Here is a 5,840-nt window from a genome sequence, read left to right on the forward strand (position 1 = left end):
TACATAGTAGGTCTACTGCTTAGACAAAGTAGACCACAGCAGTATCACAATGATGTGGAGTAGACCACAGCAGTATCACAATGATGTGAAGTAGACAGCAGCAGTATCACAATCATGTGGAGTAGACAGCAGCAGTATCACAATCATGTGGAGTAGACAGCAGCAGTATCACAATGATGTGGAGTAGACAGCAGCAGTATCGCAATGATGTGGAGGAGACAGCAGCAGTATCACAATCATGTGGAGTAGACAGCAGCAGTATCACAATCATGTGGAGTAGACAGCAGCAGTATCACAATCATGTGGAGTAGACAGCAGCAGTATCACAATCATGTGGAGTAGACAGCAGCAGTATCACAATGATGTGGAGTAGACAGCAGCAGTATCACAATCATGTGGAGTAGACAGCAGCAGTATCATAATCATGTGGAGTAGACAGCAGCAGTATCACAATCATGTGGAGTAGACAGCAGCAGTATCGCAATGATGTGGAGGAGACAGCAGCAGAATCCTTTCACCAGACAATTCGTTGTCCCTCTTTCCTTAGGGAACTGTCAAAGAGAAAGAAGATTTCACCTTGGATGAGTCTAAATTAATCATGAGAGAACTTGCTGCTGAACTAAGCAAAGTAGTTCAGGTAAGTCAATCTGTATAGTGACAATAAAGTATGTGATCATATCTTATCTTACATCTTCATGAGTCATAATAAGTTGTCCCGTACCATTCCTCACAGATCAGCAACACCTCCTTTCTAACCAGAGTGAGTGAGGATGGATCTTGTCAAGAGGAGCGTCAAGACTTTATACTGCAGTGGGCTGAGGAACTGGAACACTCATCACAGACACGACAGGTAAATAATACATACACCATGGGACAGTTACCACAGACACATATTAAGCTTAGTCCTAGACTAAGAATAATTTGGGATGGAGATCCAGGACTAAGCTCATTCTGTGTCCAGGAAACCGCCCTCATATTTTAGAGGTTCACTTGGCGCTAGTCAAACACTACAAGCAGTATAAATACATGTCATATGCACTTAGTGTTAATAGCCAGTTGCTGTGGATGAAGTAACATACAGTGTTGACAGCCAGTTGTTGTGGATGAAGTAACATACAGTGTTGACAGCCAGTTGCTGTGGATGAAGTAACATACAGTGTTGACAGCCAGTTGTTGTGGATGAAGTAACATACAGTGTTGACAGCCAGTTGCTGTGGATGAAGTAACATACCGTGTTGACAGCCAGTTGCTGTGGATGAAGTAACATACAGTGTTGACAGCCAGTTGCTGTGGATGAAGTAACATACAGTGTCGACAACCAGTTGCTGTGGATAAAGTAACATACAGTGTTGACAACCAATTGCTGTGGATGAAGTAACATACAGTGTTGACAGCCAGTTGCTGTGGATGAAGTAACATACAGTGTTGACAGCCAGATGCTGTGGATGAAGTAACATACCGTGTTGACAGCCAGTTGCTGTGGAAGAAGTAACATACAGTGTTGACAGTCAGTTGGTCTGGATGAAGTAACATACAGTGTTGACAGTCAGTTGCTCTGGATGAAGTAACACACAGTGTTGACAGCCAGCTGCTCTGGGTGAAGTAACATGCAGTGAGCTCCAAAAGTTTTGGGACAGTGACACATTTGTTGTTGTTTTGGCTCTGTACTCCAGCACTTTAGATTTGAAATGATACAATGACTACCATGATTACATATAGTCCTGAATGAATAGTGAATAGTGATAAGTGAGAAAGTTACAGATCCACAAATTGTCACGATCGGCCGTAATAAGTGGACCAAGGCGCAGCGTGATATGCGTACATCTTTTAATGCGTACTTTGCACACTACAACAAAACAACAAAAACGAAACGTGAAGTCCTCGGTCATACAACACAAACCTAAACGGAACAAGATCCCACAAATGACAAGTGCACAACAGGCTGCCTAAGTATGGTTCCCAATCAGAGACAACAAGACACAGCTGCCTCCGATTGGGAACCACCCCCGCCAACACAGAAATACACGATCTAGAAAAGAACACATAGAAAACAAAACATAGACACTACACATAGAAACTAACACCCTGGCTCAACATATAAGAGTCCCCAGAGCCAGGGCGTGACACAAATATCATACCCCAAGACATGCTAACCTCTCACCATTACAATAACATTGTTAATAAGGTTAGCATTTTGGGGGGATATATGATATTTGTGCGTCTGTAACTTTCTCACTCATCATTATTCACGATTCATTCAGGACTATCCGTAATCATGGTAGCATCCACATTAATGTAGAAGTGTTTAGAAACATATTATATTCTTCTTTACAATAAAAGTGACTCCAAAATGAAACAATACATTATTTACCATTCATTTCTATTGGGACAAAATAATCTGAAACACAACCAAAACAGCAAATGCATCCAACAAGTTTGTAGAGTCACAAGCTTGATGTTATCATTGAGTGCTAGGAATATGGGACTTTTGACTACATTAATAGACGTAAGTGAATTTGTCCATATACTTTTGATCCCCCTAAAATGGGGGGACTATGTACAAAAATATCTAAACGGTTCACCCGTTATGGATGAAAAAATACCCTAAAATTAAAGCTGACAGTCTGCACTTTAACCTCAAAGTGCTGGAGTACAGAGCCAAAACAACAACACAATTGTGACTGTCCCAATACTTTTGGAGCTCACTGTATGATTTACTGTTGAGAAATGCAAACAGAGATGATTGTAATAAACCACCTGTCTTGCTGTTTACTAGACACCAGCAGGGGAAATCACAAGAGACAGGAGGAGTGACGACCCTCTGGATCAACAGAAACCAGACAAGGAACAGAAACTGAGGGAAGCCAGGAAAGCCCTGTCTGAGTGGGCCTGGACACTCAAGGATATGGAACAGGTGAGAGGAAGACCATAAAACTAAAAGAGAACCCCAAAAAGTAATCTGTAACATTACAATGATACATAATACAAGGAGACCATCCTACAATATCATCATATGTCTCTGCATCTCCGCAGGACTCAGTGTGTCCGGATGAGGATGTGTGTTCAGTACTGCAGGATCTGGAGAGACAGTGGAAGAGGGGGAAGCTTCCCAACATGCTCCCTGTCATGGACTTCCTCATCTGGAGCATGCTACAGGAACAGCCGGAGGTCAGCCATAAACAAAGACCTATTGAATGTCTCTTTAAGTGACATTTAAATAAGGCTGAACTGTAATATAACATAGCTGTTGTTTTCACAGGGTTCCATTGTAAAGCAGTGGCTCAGAAATAGACAAAGGTTCAGAAGCAGAGGTGAGTGTCTGCTTCCACTGGGTGTGGTTATTAAAGAAGTCAAACAAATAAATAAAGAGAGTCGCACACTCTATATATATTGGGTAAAACACCAACGTTTCGGCATCACTGTACCTTCTTCAGGGTGTTCAACCCAATAAATTACTGGGAGTTTATATATAGAGTGTACGACTCTCTTTATTTTGTTTTTATAGCTTACAGTTTATTCTCCGTTAGTCAGCACCTCCACACAAAATAATGTTCTCTGGGTGTGCTCCAGCTCCAGCTTTTTATTAGGTTATTAAAGAAGTCAACACAGATTGTATTAATCAGTTCATTTATCTAATATGTTTTGGTTTTCTTCATATTTTTCCCTTAGTGACTCTGAATCGCATTCCTGACTTAAGTACGTCAAATCCCACAGTTCACGTCTGCTTCAAAATAATGTTTTACGTATGTTTTGTAGCTCTTCATTGCTAACGTGATCCTAAATGTTGTGTCTGTTTCATTACAGTTTGGAAATGGATTTCTAAAGCATCAGGTTGGTATGGTTCATTGCCAATGCAAATATTATTCAAATGAGATAACACAGAGAGACTAGTTTCAGTGTTCTGGTATTAATAACAACTTCATTACTTCAATCTCTTTGCAGCTCAGATCACTCTGGATGAACAAACAGCCAACCCAAGTCTCCTACTGTCCCCTGACAGGAAAAGAGTGAAAATGGCCACCATCATTGAGAGTGTCTTCGATCCCTGGTGTGGATACAGCCCTAGTTCCCACAAGTATGATGGCTGGTGGTGTGTGCAGGCAAAAGAGGGCTTTACATCTGGGAGACATTACTGGCAGGTGGGAGTCAGGGGCAAGACAGAGTGGAGGATAGGGGTGGTTAGAGAGTCAGCACCAAGGAATGGCTTTGCAACTCTGAACACAAAAGCCGGTTACTGGACCTTGCGTCTGCAGCTTGGGGAGCTCATGGCTGTAACTGCACCAGTCATTAAACTGAACCAGTCTCCACCCTCTAGGTTAGGGGTGTTGCTAGACATAGAGGGGGGCAGATATCCTTCTATGATGCAGAGGAAAGACGCCACATTTACACTTTTAATACCAATTTTGATAACTCTGGAAAGATTTACCCTGTGTTTGGAACCATTGAGACAGACAGAGAGCTGGTTATTCTGTAGGCAAAATAACTTGATGCATGCTGTCGGGCTTGATTGCAGTGCATGTGATTAGTTTAGTAACTACCTTATGGACATCTCAATGTATAGTTGCTGACTGTCTCAACTCACAATTCCTTGAGATCACAAAAGGTGTCCCTCAAGAGTCCATTTTAGGGCCTGTATTATTCACACGGTATATAAACAATATTGGTTCCTTAGTAAAAAACTAAGGGACACCTTTATGCTGATTATACTGTGCTGTATATCTGATCTGCAGATGGCTTTTAATGTCATTTAAAAAAGCACTTGTTGACCTAAAATTGCTACTGAATGCAGATAAAACAAAGTCATGCTATTTTCTAGAGCCCACAACATTGACTCCACAGACTTAAAGAGCGGCACGTTGAATGGAGCGACATTGAGCGAGCCCACTCATTTAAATACCTTGGATCATTTAAAACAATCGTTCAGTCAAGGAATCGTACAGACAACTTTCCTGTCAGTCCTTGACTATGGCGACATTATCTATATGAATGTTGCTGCCACATCTTTAAAACTTTGATGCTTCTACAAGTAATGTGCTTTATTTTAACGGTTTTATTTTATGATATGTACACAGATTAATGAAGTATGGAATCAATGTATATAAACAACCTTCTTTCTTGAAACATTGAATTTGTTTGCTGATTTCCTCATACAGAATAAAGAGGGCAATGAGCTTAATGGTTATACTTATTGACAAAAACTTTTTTTAAACCTTTTAATTTGTAACTACAATGTTAAATATGTAACTACTCTTTACCTAGAGAGAGCGTGAACATAAGTGCAGACATCTCCAGGTAGAGTAAGGCCCTTTGTACACTATCGGAGAGTAACAGCTTGTTGACTATTTTCTCACAGTTGACGGAAAACCATTTACTGCTGCTTTCACATCAAGGAGAGGAACTATGCTATTGCTTGAGTCCACATGACACCTCAAAGAGCTGTTATTACGCAATATCTAGAAATCTATTTAAAACATTAGTAGCTGTTAATGCAGCATAAAACCAACAGTGTATAGCCTACACTCTAGAAAACCACATAGCATTTCCAGTTTTTGCATGCAACAGTGTTTTACATTTTAGTTACACTGGGGTTTCTACATGGAACTGCATATCTACATTGAACTGGGTCCCAAGATTTTCCTGGTCACGGCACGTGGGGGGTCAATGCAAATAGTCCGGGTAGCCATTTGATTAGCTGTTCAGGAGTCTTATGGCTTGGGGGTAGAAGCTGTTAAGAAGCCTTTTGGACCTTAGTCTATTAGTGACACTTTATATGGATAGTGGAACTGTGCTAATTGCAACTCGCATGCCCCGCCCGCCTGAGGATCTGTATTTTTCAGCTA

At 41.0% G+C, this 5,840-nt stretch overlaps 1 pseudogene; it reads left to right on the plus strand.

The window, feature by feature from the left end:
- Positions 1-551: 551 nt before the first annotated feature.
- LOC123484087 lies at positions 552-5,101 on the plus strand (annotated as a pseudogene).
- The last annotated feature ends 739 nt before the right edge of the window (positions 5,102-5,840 follow it).

This window comes from Coregonus clupeaformis, unplaced genomic scaffold (genome assembly GCF_020615455.1).
Source record: "Coregonus clupeaformis isolate EN_2021a unplaced genomic scaffold, ASM2061545v1 scaf0193, whole genome shotgun sequence".
Classification (NCBI taxonomy): Eukaryota; Metazoa; Chordata; class Actinopteri; order Salmoniformes; family Salmonidae; genus Coregonus; species Coregonus clupeaformis.